We start from the raw sequence: 14,454 nt of genomic DNA on the forward strand, positions 1-14,454 counted from the left end.
TCCTTCCAATCAGGTATCTGTGCTCCTCATCATGTTCCCCATTGTCTCCACCAGGAGGATTTAATTTTTGGAAATGAGGGTGTAGATTAGGCACAGCACCTTCTTCATCGGGGCCTGGATCCCAGTCATAAAGCTTCAGGCTATCTGCGCAGATCATTTTCCCTGTCTCATGGAACTCGCTACCTCAACACGTTAGATTATATGCTACACACGCAAGCTTCAAACTGAATCTGAAAACTCATCTGTTCAGAAATGACTATAACCTTCAATGACACCACCACCATACGTACTTGACGCTCAACCTAAACAACTCCTACTGTCTCCTCCCAAAAATCCTTTAGAATGTAATCCCGCAAGGGCAGGGCCCTCTTCCCTCTGTACCAGTCTGTCTATAGTTACTTGTATATGTATTCTGTATATAACCCCCTTCTCATGTACAGCACCACGGAATCAATGGTGCTCTATAAATCAATAATAATAAAAATAATAATAACTTCCTTGTCTGTACTCATTGCAGCTTTGGAGCAGACCTCTGATTCCCAGGCTATAGTGCGACTGAACAGCTATGCAAACTCAGCAGGGCTGGTGGAAACTTGAGAGCTGTTAGGAAGCAAGTGCGATTGGATTGACACCACAGAGGAATGGAGTATTTGGGATCTTTAAATTGGGGTGGAGGAGAGGCCACTTTATGGAGCAATTCAGATCCATTGAAGCAGCTGCTGATTTGGCCTCATCTACATTTGTTAGCGATGGTCGTGTCCATGAAAAAAGGGATCATATCAGATTATCCATGGGAAGAAGTACACCTGTTCTTTTTGATGTTATTTGTTGTTACAAAACGGTGACGCCTTAAACGCAAGCAGCCTGCTGCGGTTTCAGTTGCGCCCAGGCATCAGCTGCCATGTAGGCCTGTGCCTCGGGTTGTCCAGCTGGCTGCTTTCTCCTCCACGTCTAAGTGTGGAGAGGCAGCTAGTGCGCATGCGTGTGCCGATTTACCACAGCTGCAGCCTAACTCCAGTGTTTCGCCTAGTGAGTATGCTCAGCCTGACTGTGCCATTCCTGAGGCTAAGTCTTCATTTCGGGCTACAGCGCATGCTCCCACGCTTAGTGCGAAAAGCCTCTTTGCACAGGTACTTGCACTCCGTGCCGGGTCTAAGTCCTGTGTTGTGCCTAGACACCATGCTAAAGCTGATAGTCTTTTATCAGAGACTGTATTTCATGCAACTGACCATGGTCAGGCACTTACTGCATCAGAAACTAGGTCCGGTAATGAACTCTTTGGCCCTGCCCCTGATGTGGGGGGCCCATTTAGACCACAGGGCATCAGGTGTCCTGACGATGTGGCCAGGACACTCCCAAATGGCTTGCAGAGGCCCGCCCCTATGACTTGTCACCGCATTATTGATGGTCAGACGATGACTGGTGAGGTGTTTGGGTCATGGCAGCCATGAGGTCATCATTGAAGTTGCGGTTCCAAATAGGACGCTAGTTATGCCACTCATGACGTGTCACTCTACTTTTGTCTCCAGGAGGTGCATTGTGGTTCACCCTGGTTTGGGGCGGACCCAGGTTATAAAAGGGGCTGGAGCCAACAAGGAGGTGCGCAGTCTTCTATTATGCTCCGAAAGAGCACACCTCCATGTGTTGAACCCATTGCGGCTTTAGGCCACAGGTAGGCAGGGATAGGGTGTCGATGCAGGCCACCACCACAGTTGGTAACGCAGAACGGTTAAGACCAGCTCCTGTCCTACCAGTCCTGCTTGTGCAGCCCAGTGGCTTTAACAGGCCTGCTGCTGCTGATGCGCCTGCTGTCCACAGGTGTGCCCCTACGCACACGGTCAGCGTACTCAATGGCCACTGTGTTGTTAACAGGGAGTTCCTGGGCTGGGTGGGCATGTGGACCCTGTGACGCTAACAGGGCTCCCAGTCTCCAGATCCGAATGGCGTCTAACTCGGTTCAGGCTACTATTAGTTTCATAGCCACACAGCTCTGTATCCTCCACCAAACCTTCCAGTTGCCAACCTCTCCTTTTCCAACTGGGAGCACGGTGGACACTGACTGCTGATTGGGATATATACCTTTCTCTTTCTTTTCTTATTAATTTTCGTTATATAGCGGTAACATAGTATATACCACTTTATCCAAATCTGCCAGTCCCACTGTAACAGATGGTGTTTCTTCAGCAAATGTTACTGTTGCTTAACCACCAAATCCACGGACCAAAACTTTTTTCCCCTTTCCAACACACCTGTTCCCCTTTCCACCAGCATCGGTCCTTTTTCAACTCATTTTGGTATATGACCAAAAGTGCAACTCTGCTGGGACACCGTACTCAACGCCATCTCAGCACAGCAGCCAGCCCTCGGTCCCTCAGATGTGGACAAGTAAAAGACCATTTCCTCCTATCCATGACAAAGCGTTGAGATTCACTCTGTGCAGCACTGGTGTTTAATGGAAAAGCAGATCTAAGATTGCGTACCACATTCTGCAGATACTCCTGTATACGTGCGTCCATTTCGATGGCAGGAATTATTTCGCCAAATTTTGTCTTGTACCGGGGATCTAACAGTGTGGCAACCCAGTATTCTGGATTACTTTGAATTCGTACAATCCGAGGGTCATGTTGTAGGTAGTGCAGCAAGAAGGCGCTCATGTGTCTTGTGCATCCAGGAGGACCAAGTCCTTGGTGTGTTGGTGGCAGAGAGGTGAGAATCGTGCCTCCTTCCTCTGCCCTCTCCCCACAACCTCGCACAACCGAAATGTGAGCAAGCTCTCACTCATCTGCTGAGTCTTCCATGCCCATCGCCAGTTCGTCCTCCATTTCTTCATGGGCTCCTGCACCTTCCTCAACACTTTTTGCTGATACTATGCGCCCTTGTTAATCCCTCTCCCTCACCATGACTGCCGCATAGGTGCCGCTGACCATCTGGACCTCGTAGATCTTGTTATCCCTTCCGCATATGACTCCTCCTGTACTTCCTCCCCTTCCTCTTGTCCCAACACCTGACTCCGAATAATAATTACAGTGTGCTCCATCATGTAGATGACCAGAATTTTCACGCTGAGAATGACATTGCCAGTGCTAAACATCTTCGTCGACATTTGTAAACTGTGTAGCAGGGTGCATAGGTCCTTGATCTGACACCACTCCAGCAGCATGATCTGCACCACCTCTGGATCAAGTTATCCCAGGCTATATGTCATAACGTATTGCAGCAGGGTTCGGCGGTGCTGCCACAAACGCTGCAACATGTGCAGATTCAAATTCCTGCGTGTGGGCACATCGCATTTCAGGCGTTTAACCACCAGACCTAAAGACTTCTGTAGTGACGATAGTTGTTGAGCTGCTGTGTGCGCACGATGGAAGTGAGCACATAGCGAGCGTGCCCGCTGCACAAGGCCATGTAGGCCGGGATGGTGTTTTAAAAATTGCTGGAGAATTAGGTTCAACACGTGAGCCATACAAGGCACGTGTGTCACATTGCCCTGACGATGGCCCGCAGCCAGGTTTGCATCATTGCCGCACACGGCTGTTAAGTCACCAACGGAGTACGCTCCGTCAATTTGTACTCCGGTCGCCAGGTGACAACGTGTTCCTTTCATGCATAGTGCTGATGATGGGAGAGGAGTCGATGCCAGCGGCGCAGGTGGACGCAGGTTATGCTCACCCACTGGGCTGCATTACCTTGACAGATGCAGAATCTCTGGCTGAATGTAGCTGGTGGGTATCTCACAGATGAAATACCATCATTCAGCTACAACCAATGGGAAGACACCACACCTTTTTTTTTATGCCCATCTTGTCTGCAGACCACTGCCAGACATAGCTATGAACCTCTGGTTAATTTTACCCCCAGTTCAGTTTTATGATTTTGTGTGCTTGTTACCTGACTACTTTTCCTGCTTGCTGTTTATGTACCTTGTTGGCCGATCCGCATTTCACCTCTGCTTGTTTTCTGATTAAGTCCTGGCCGTCCCATTCTGTTCCTGTTCCTCAATTAATGTTTTGACCCTGCCAGTCTACTATTCTCTGGAACTGCAGCGTTCCACAGGTATTAATCACCTTGGGCCCTGTGTAATTCCTAATCCCTGTATAGGGGTTAAAGGGTTTCAGGGTTCTAGGGGTCCTGCTTGGTGAGTGGCTTCCCTCTAGCCTATCATTTACAGCCCATCTGAGTGTGTGGATCAAGGAAGGCATTACACCGTGCTCTCTGCAGAAGGCCATGTGGGCCAGGATAGTGCTTTAAAAATTGCTGGACAACCAGGTTCAACACGTGAACCACACAAGGCATGTGTGTCACATTGTCACAGCGAAGGGCCGCACCCATGTTTGCATCATTGTCGCACCCGGCCTTCCCTGGCTGCTGGTTGAGTGGAGACAACCATTGATGAAACTCGGTCTCCAGAGCTAACCGTCCACAACTTCTCAGCGGTGTGACTCACATTTCCCATACATTTCAAAGTAAACCTTTGACCGCCTGATGGCATTGAGCTCTGCTGCCAGCATAGTAAGCAGGTGTGTGGTATTCCTTGTGCACAGTTACAAGGAAGGGTGGCCTGACCACACAGGGTTTGTGCCAAGGTGGAGGACCCACACGAGGTTGAAGAGGCAGAAGCAGTGTATTAACTTCTACATACAGAAGAAGGATTGAAACAACTCGTGGGGACGGCAAGACTTGTACAGCAGACCCTTCTCCATCTCTCCCCACAGTAACCCATTGCCCAGTCAGCGACATGTAACGCCCCTGTCCATGCTTACTGGGCCAATTATCTGTGGTGAAATGCACCCTGTCACACAGAGTTTCTCAAGGAATCATTGCTGTTTAGTGCGACATGCTGGTGTAGCGCGTGCACGCCTTTGTTGGAGAAGGAGTGGCGCCTGGGCATCGGCTCTTGGGGCACTGCGATGGGCATAAGGTCTCAAAAATCATCGGTTAAAAAGGTTGGAAAGGCAGCATTTTGGTAGCCAACAGTTTCCAGATGCTGAAAGTCAACCTCTAAGCCATGTCATGCCCTTCTAAAAGCATGTAAAACACAGCGAGGGGACTCCAACCACAGTCTCCCTCGTTGCCACTAACTGTGCCACACACACCCCACTTGACTGGCATCGGTTGAGCCCCCTTTTGAAAAAGAAAAAGATGCTTTGCATGAAGCACTCTCAAAAATACGCGTGCCTTTCCCGTCCCCTGGCTGACCCAGGGGAAGAAAAATCCTCTGAGAGCCATGACTTGTTCATCTTGGTTCTTTTAGAAACACAGCGAGGGGACTCCAACCACAGTCTCCCTCGTTGCCACTAAGTGGGCCACACACACCCCACTTGACTGGCATCGGTTGACCCGCATTTTCAAGATGAAAAAGATGCTTTGCATGAAGCACTCTCAAAAATACGCGTGCCTTTCCCGTCCCCTGGCTGACCCAGGGGAAGAAAAGTCCTCTGAGAGCCATGACTTGTTCATCTTGGTTCTTTTAGAAACACAGCGAGGGGACTCCAACCACAGTCTCCCTCGTTGCCACTAACTGGGCCACACATACCCCACTTGACTGGCATCGGTTGAGCCCCCTTTTGAAAAAGAAAAAGATGCTTTGCATGAAGCACTCTCAAAAATACACGTGCCTTTCCCGTCCCCTGGCTGACCCAAGGGAAGAAAAGTCCTCTGAGAGCCATGACTTGTTCATCTTGGTTCTTTTAGAAACACAGCGAGGGGACTCCAACCACAGTCTCCCTCGTTTCCACTAACTGGGCCACACACACCCCACTTGACTGGCATCGGTTGAGCCCCCTTTTGAAAAAGAAAAAGATGCTTTGCATGAAGCACTCTCAAAAATACGCGTGCCTTTCCCGTCCCCTGGCTGACCCAGGGGAAGAAAAGTCCTCTGAGAGCCATGACTTGTTCATCTTGGTTCTTTTAGAAACACAGCGAGGGGACTCCAACCACAGTCTCCTTCGTTGCCACTAATTGGGCCACACACACCCCACTTGACTGGCATCACTTGACCCCCCTTTTGAAAAAGAAAAATATGCTTTTCATGAAGCACTCTCAAAAATACGCGTGCCTTTCCTGTCCCCTGGCTGACCCAGGGGAAGAAAAGTCCTCTGAGAGCCATGTCCACATTGTCAGTGGACAGACACGTGTTCTTATCTACCAGCAGACCCCCAGCAGCACTGAAGACAGGTTCCGAGAGAACGCTGGCTGCAGGACACGACAAGATCCCCAAGGCGTACGTGGCGAGCTCAGGCAATTTATCCAGATTGGAAGCCTAAAATGAGCAGGGCTCAAGTTGTACAATAATGGAATCGATGTTTCCTTGCATATACTCATATATCTGTGTGTCCTCCTCTCTTTCCTTGTCCAGCTCTTTTGTTTTCACATGAGTATATGTCCTTGTCACTTTCCCATGTGTTTGAGTTGTTTGTCACCTTTTGGACACCTTTGAGGGTGTTGTCATGTGTTTGTGAACGCCTGCCATTGTTTCCTATGCAGTTCGAGTTCGGTTCGTCGAGCGTTCGACGAACCGAACTCGAACAGGACTTCCGTTCGGCGAACCGACCTCGAGCTGAACCGGGACCGGTTCGCTCATCTCTAGTGATGACCACTACACTATGAAACCTGACGAAAAATTTACTGTGTATTGGCTAGCAGAGCAGAATTGTGACTGACGGGGCCTTTTTATTGCTGAAGGAAAGTATTTTTGGTTAATGAAACATTTATAATTTTTATTATATATTTTACCAGTTTTATTCCTACAAAGGGATTTTGCTTAAATTGAAGTTTACATTGAATGTGTTACTTTTTTCTACATAGTTTAGTCGTTTGCTTTTGTATTTAAAGAAACTATATATTTTGAAACAAACAGGATTTTTATAATATGGGATTATGTTTTCTGCTAAAATGGTCAATTAAAAAGAAACCTAAAATCGTAGTTCTCTTGGTGATGGAAGCCAAAATATATTATCAGTTGTCAACAAAACCAAGAATTTCATATATTACAGGTTGACAGCAAATTACTTCAACAGCGATAACAGCTTGTTCTTACTGTGGATTGAACCCAGGACCTTCTGCATGTGAAGTTGACGTGATGACCACTACACTATGAAACCTTTGAAATCCTGCAAAGTAATGGCAATTAGAGACGAGTTTTGACCGCCAGGGGAAAAAAAACAAATTTGTAGCTCTGTTAGTGATGGAAGCTAAAACATCCCGTCATCCTGCAACAAAGCCAAGAACATCATATACTGCAGGTTGATAGGGTTTTATTTCAACACCATGAACAGATAGGTTTTACTGGGGATTCAACCTAGGACCTTCTGTGTGTTAAGCAGACGTGATGAACACTACACTATGAAACCTGATGATAAGTTACTGTGTATTGGCTAGCAGAGCAGAATTGTGACTGACGGGGCCTTTTTATTGCTGAAGGAAAGTATTTTTGGTTAATGAAACATTTACAATTATTATTACATATTTTACCAGTTTTATTCCTACAAAGGGATTTTGCTTAAATTGAAGTTTACATTGAATGTGTTATTTTTTCTACATAGTTTAGTCGTTTGCTTTTGTATTTATGGGAACTATATATTTTAAAACAAATAGGATTTTTATAATATGGGATTATGTTTTCTGCTAAAATGTTCAATAAAAAAGAAACCCAAAATCGTAGTTCTCTTTGTGATGGAAGCCAAAATGTATTGTCATTTGGCAACGAAACCAAGAATTTCACATATTACAAGTCGATAGGAAATTACTTCAACACCAAAACAGATTGGTTTCACTGGGGATTGAACCCAGGACCTTCTGCGTGTGAAGCAGACGTGATAAAAACTACACTATGAAACCTTTGAAATCCTGCAAAGTAATGGCAATTAGAGACGAGTTTTGACCGCCAGGGAAAAAAAAAACAAATTCGTAGCTCTGTTGGTGATGGAAGCCAAAACATCCCATCATTCGGCAACAAAGCCAAGAACTTCATAGATTGTAGTTTAATTGGGTATTATTTCAACACCAAGAACAGATTGGTTTTACTGGGGATTGAACAGAGGACCTTCTACGTGTTAAGCAGACGTGATGACCACTACTCTATGAAACCTGATGGAAAGTTACTGTGTATTGGCTAGCAGAGCAGAATTGTGACTGACGGGCCTTTTTATTGCTGAAGGAAAGTATTTTTGGTTAATGAAACATTTACAATTTTTATTACATATTTTACCAGTTTTATTCCTACATAGGGATTTTGCTTAAATGGAAGTTTACATTGAATGTGTTACTTTTTTCTACATAGTTTAGTCGTTTGCTTTTGTATTTAAAGGAACTATATATTTTGAAACAAACAGGATTTTTATAATATGGGATTATGTTTTCTGCTAAAATGGTCAATAAAAAAGAAACCCAAAATCGTAGTTCTCTTGGTGATGGAAGCCAAAATATATTATCAGTTGGCAACAAAACCAAGAATTTCATATATTACAGGTTGATAGCAAGTTACTTCAACAGTAAAAACGGCTCGTTTTTACTGGGGATTGAACCCAGGACCTTCTGCGTGTGAAGTAGACGTGATGACCACTCCACTATGAAAGCTGTGAAACCCTGCAAAGTAATGGCATATGGAGACGAGTTTTGACCGCCAGGGGAAAAAAAAAAATAATAATTTGTAGTTCTGTTTGTGATGGAAGCCAAAACATCCCATCATTCGGCAACAAAGCCGAGAACTTCATATATTGTAGTTGGATAGCGTATTATTTCAACACTGAGAACAGATTGGTTTCACTGGGGATTGAATCCAGGACCTTCTGCGTGTTAAGCAGACGTGATGACCACTACACTGTGAAACCTGACGAAAAGTTACTGTGTATTGGCTAGCAGAGCAGAATTGTGACTGACGGGGCCTTTTTATTGCTGAAGGAAAGTATTTTTGGTTAATGAAACATTTACAATTTTTATTATATATTTTACTAGTTTTATTCCTACAAAGGGATTTTGCTTAAATTGAAGTTTTTATTGAATGTGTTACTTTTTTCTACATAGCTTAGTCGTTTGCTTTTGTATTTATGGGAACTATATATTTTAAAACAAATAGGATTTTTATAATATGGGATTATGTTTTCTGCTAAAATGGTCAATAAAAAAGAAACCCAAAATCGTAGTTCTCTTTGTGATGGAAGCCAAAATGTATTGTCATTTGGCAACGAAACCAAGAATTTCACATATTACAAGTCGATAGGAAATTACTTCAACACCAAAAACAGATTGGTTTCACTAGGAAATGAACCCAGGACCTTCTGCGTGTGAAGTAGACGTGATGACCACTACACTATGAAACCTTTGATATCCTGCAAAGTAATGGCAATTAGAGACGAGTTTTGACCGCCAGGGGAAAAAAAACAAATTCGTAGCTCTGTTGGTGATGGAAGCTAAAACATCTCGTTATTCGGCAACAAAGCCAACAACTTCAAATATTGCAGGCTGATAGGATATTATTTCAACACCAAGAACACATGGGTTTCACTGGGGATTGAACCCAGGACCTTCTGCGTGTAAAGCAGACGTGATTTCCACTACACTATGAAACCTGATTGAAAGTTACTGTGTATTGGTTAGCAGAGCAGAATTGTGACTGATGGGGCCTTTTTATTGCTGAAGGAAAGTATTTTTGGTTAATGAAACATTTACAATTGTTATTACATATTTTACCAGTTTTATTCCTACAAAGGGAATTTGCTTAAATTGAAGTTTATATTGAATGTGTTACTTTTTTCTCCATAGTTTGGTCTTTTGCTTTTGTATTTATGGGAACTATATATTTTGAAACAAACAGGATTTTTATAATATGGGATTATGTTTTCTGCTAAAATGGTCAATAAAAAAGAAACCCAAAATCGTAGTTCTCTTGGTGATGGAAGCCAAAATATATTATCAGTTGGCAACAAAACAAAGAATTTCATATGTTACAGGTTGATAGAAAATTACTTCAACAGCGAAATCGGCATGTTTTTACTGGGGATTGAACCCAGGACCTTCTGCGTGTGAAGTAGACGTGATGACGACTCCACTATGAAACCTGTGAAATCCTGCAAAGTAATGGCATTTAGAGACGAGTTTTGACCGCCAGGGGAAAAAAAAAATAGTTTGTAGTTCTGTTTGTGATGGAAGCCAAAACATTCCATCATTCGGCAACAATGCCGAGAACTTCATATATTGTACTTGGATAGCTTATTATTTCAACACTAAGAACAGATTGGTTTCACTGGGGATTGAACCCAGGACCTTCTGCGTGTTAAGCAGACGTGATGACTACTACACTATGAAACCTGACGAAATGTTACTGTGTATTGGCTAGCAGAGCAGAACTGTGACTGACGGGGCCTTTTTATTGCTGAAGGAAAGTATTTTTGGTTAATGAAACATTTACAATTATTATTACATATTTTACCAGTTTTATTCCTAGAAAGAGATTTGCTTAAATTGAAGTTTATATTGAATGTGTTACTTTTTTCTCCATAGTTTGGTCTTTTGCTTTTGTATTTATGGGAACTATATATTTTGAAACAAATAGGATTTTTATAATATGGGATTATGTTTTCTGCTAAAATGGTCAATAAAAAAGAAACCCAAAATCGTAGTTCTCTTTGTGATGGAAGCCAAAATGTATTGTCATTCGGCAACGAAACCAAGAATTTCACATATTACAAGTCGATAGGAAATTACTTCAACACCAAACACAGATTGGTTTCACTGGGGATTGAACCCAGGAACTTTTGCGTGTGAAGCAGACGTGATGACCACTACACTATGAAACCTTTGAAATTCTGCAAAGTAATGGCAATTAGAGACGAGTTTTGACCGCCAGGGAAAAAAAAACAAATTCGTAGCTCTTTTGGTGATGGAAGCTAAAACATCCCGTTATTCGGCAACAAAGCCAAGAACTTTATATACTGCAGGTTGATAGGGGATTATTTCAACACCGAGAACACATGGGTTTCACTGGGGATTGAACCCAGGACCTTCTGCGTGTAAAGCAGCCGTGATTTCCACTACACTATGAAACCTTTGAAAGCCTGCAAAGTAATGGCAATTAGAGACGAGTTTTAACCGCCAGGGAAAAAAAAAACAAATTCGTAGCTCTGTTGGGGATGGAAGCCAAAACATCCCATCATTCGGCAACAAAGCCAAGAACTTCATATATTGTAGTTTAATTGAGTATTATTTCAACACCAAAAACAGATTGGTTTTACTGGGGATTGAACGCAGGACCTTCTGCGTGTTAAGCAGACGTGATGACCACTACCCTATGAATCCTGATGGAAAGTTACTGTGTATTGGCTAGCAGAGCAGAATTGTGACTGACGGGGCCTTTTTATTGCTGAAGGAAAGTATTTTTGGTTAATGAAACATTTACAATTTTTATTACATTTTTAACCAGTTTTATTCCTACAAAGGGATTTTGCTTAAAAGGAAGTTTACATTGAATGTGTTACTTTTTTCCACATAGTTTAGTTGTTTGCTTTTGTATTTAAAGGAACTATATATTTTGAAACAAACAGGATTTTTATAATATGGGATTATGTTTTCTGCTAAAATGGTCAATAAAAAAGAAACCCAAAATCGTAGTTCTCTTGGTGATGGAAGCCAAAATATATTATCAGTTGGCAACAAAACAAAGAATTTCATATGTTACAGGTTGATAGCAAATTACTTCAACAGCGAAAACGGCTTGTTTTTACTGGGGATTGAACCCAGGTCCTTCTGCGTGTGAAGTAGACGTGATGACGACTCCACTATGAAACCTGTGAAATCCTGCAAAGTAATGGCATTTAGAGACGAGTTTTGACCGCCAGGGGAAAAAAAAAAATAATTTGTAGTTCTGTTTGTGATGGAAGCCAAAACATCCCGTCATTCGGCAACAAAGCCGAGAACTTCATATTTTGGAGTTAGATAGCGAATTATTTCAACACTAAGAACAGATTGGTTTCACTGGGGATTGAAACCAGGACCTTCTGCGTGTTAAGCAGACGTGATGACCATTACACTATGAAACCTGACGAAAAGTTACTGTGTATTGGCTAGCAGAGCAGAATTGTGACTGACGGGGCCTTTTTATTGCTGAAGGAAAGTATTTTTGGTTAATGAAACATTTACAATTATTATTACATATTTTACCAGTTTTATTCCTAGAAAGGGATTTGCTTAAATTGAAGTTTATATTGAATGTGTTACTTTTTTCTCCATAATTTGGTCTTTTGCTTTTGTATTTATGGGAACTATATATTTTGAAACAAATAGGATTTTTATAATATGGGATTATGTTTTCTGCTAAAATGGTCAATAAAAAAGAAACCCAAAATCGTAGTTCTCTTTGTGATGGAAGCCAAAATGTATTGTCATTTGGCAACGAAACCAAGAATTTCACATATTACAAGTCGATAGGAAATTACTTCAACACCAAAAACACATGGGTTTCACTGGGGATTGAACCCAGGACCTTCTGCGTGTAAAGCAGACGTGATTTCCACTACACTATGAAACCTTTGAAAGCTTGCAAAGTAATGGCAATTAGAGACGAGTTTTGACCGCCAGGAAAAACAAAACAAATTCGTAGCTCTGTTGGGGATGGAAGCCAAAACATCCCATCATTCGGCAACAAAGCCAAGAACTTCATATATTGTAGTTTAATTGAGTATTATTTCAACACCAAGAACAGATTGGTTTTACTGGGGATTGAACGCAGGACCTTCTGCATGTTAAGCAGACGTGATGACCACTATTCTAGGAAACCTGATGGAAAGTTACTGTGTATTGGCTAGCAGAGCAGAATTGTGACTGACGGGGCCTTTTTATTGCTGAAGGAAAGTATTTTTGGTTAATCAAACATTTACAATTTTTATTACATATTTTACCAGTTTTATTCCTACAAAGGGATTTTGCTTAAAAGGAAGTTTACATTGAATGTGTTACTTTTTTCCACATAGTTTAGTTGTTTGCTTTTGTATTTAAAGGAACTATATATTTTGAAACAAACAGGATTTTTATAATATGGGATTATGTTTTCTGCTAAAATGGTCAATAAAAAAGAAACCCAAAATCGTAGTTCTCTTGGTGATGGAAGCCAAAATATATTATCAGTTGGCAACAAAAAAAAGAATTTCATATGTTACAGGTTGATAGCAAATTACTTCAACAGCGAAAATGGCTTATTTTTACTGGGGATTGAACGCAGGACCTTCTGCGTTTGAAGTAGACGTGATGACCACTCCACTATGAAACCTGTGAAATCCTGCAAAGTAATGGCATTTAGAGACAAGTTTTGACCGCCAGGGGAAAAAAAATAATAATTTGTAGTTCTGTTTGTGATGGAAGCCAAAACATACCGTCATTCGGCAACAATGCCGAGAACTTCATATATTGTAGTTGGATAGCTTATTATTTCAACACTAAGAACAGATTGGTTTCACTGGGGATTGAACCCAGGACCTTCTGCGTGTTAAGCAGACGTGATGACCACTACCCTATGAAACCTGACGAAAAGTTACTGTGTATTGGCTAGCAGAGCAGAATTGTGACTGACGGGGCCTTTTTATTGCTGAAGGAAAGTATTTTTGGTTAATGAAACATTTACAATTATTATTACATATTTTACCAGTTTTATTCCTACAAAGGGATTTTGCTTAAATTGAAGTTTATATTGAATGTGTTACTTTTTTCTCCATAGTTTGGTCTTTTGCTTTTGTATTTATGGGAACTATATATTTTGAAACAAATAGGATTTTTATAATATGGGATTATGTTTTCTGCTAAAATGGTCAATAAAAAAGAAACCCAAAATCGTAGTTCTCTTTGTGATGGAAGCCAAAATGTATAGTCATTTGGCAACGAAACCAAGAATTTCACATATTACAAGTCAATAGGAAATTACTTCAACACCAAAAACAGATTGGTTTCACTGGGGATTGAACCCAGGACCTTCTGCGTGTGAAGCAGACGTGATGACCACTACACTATGAAACCTTTGAAATCCTGCAAAGTAATGGCAATTAGAGACGAGTTTTGACCGCCAGGGGAAAAAAAACAAATTCGTAGCTCTGTTGGTGATGGAGCTAAAACATCCAGTTATTCGGAAACAAAGCCAAGAACTTTATATACTGCAGGTTGATAGGGTATTATTTAAACACAGGAACACATGGGTTTCACTGGGGATTGAACCCAGGACCTTCTGCGTGTAAAGCAGACGTGATTTCCACTACACTATGAAACCTTTGAAAGCCTGCAAAGTAATGGCAATTAGAGACGAATTTTGACCGCCAGGGAAAAAAAAAACAAATTCGTAGCTTTGTTTGGGATGGAAGCCAAAACATCCCATCATTCGGCAACAAAGCCAAGAACTTCATATATTGTAGTTTAATTGAGTATTATTTCAACATCAAGAACAGATTGGTTTTACTGGGGATTGAACGCAGGACCTTC

At 42.0% G+C, this 14,454-nt stretch overlaps 4 non-coding genes across 4 annotated transcripts; all 4 read right to left on the reverse strand.

Annotated features, from left to right (window-relative positions):
- Nucleotides 1-9,493: 9,493 nt before the first annotated feature.
- TRNAV-UAC (transfer RNA valine (anticodon UAC)) lies at nucleotides 9,494-9,566 on the reverse strand. Its single transcript has one exon. It is a non-coding gene; the product is annotated as a tRNA-Val (tRNA).
- A 2,881-nt stretch (nucleotides 9,567-12,447) lies between these two features.
- On the reverse strand, nucleotides 12,448-12,520 carry TRNAV-UAC (transfer RNA valine (anticodon UAC)). Its single transcript has one exon. It is a non-coding gene; the product is annotated as a tRNA-Val (tRNA).
- Nucleotides 12,521-13,925: 1,405 nt separating this feature from the next.
- Nucleotides 13,926-13,998, reverse strand: TRNAV-CAC (transfer RNA valine (anticodon CAC)). The gene has a single exon. It is a non-coding gene; the product is annotated as a tRNA-Val (tRNA).
- Nucleotides 13,999-14,172: 174 nt separating this feature from the next.
- Nucleotides 14,173-14,245, reverse strand: TRNAV-UAC (transfer RNA valine (anticodon UAC)). The gene has a single exon. It is a non-coding gene; the product is annotated as a tRNA-Val (tRNA).
- Nucleotides 14,246-14,454: the final 209 nt, after the last annotated feature.

The sequence above is a fragment of the Anomaloglossus baeobatrachus genome, chromosome 2 (assembly GCF_048569485.1).
Source record: "Anomaloglossus baeobatrachus isolate aAnoBae1 chromosome 2, aAnoBae1.hap1, whole genome shotgun sequence".
Taxonomy (NCBI): Eukaryota; Metazoa; Chordata; class Amphibia; order Anura; family Aromobatidae; genus Anomaloglossus; species Anomaloglossus baeobatrachus.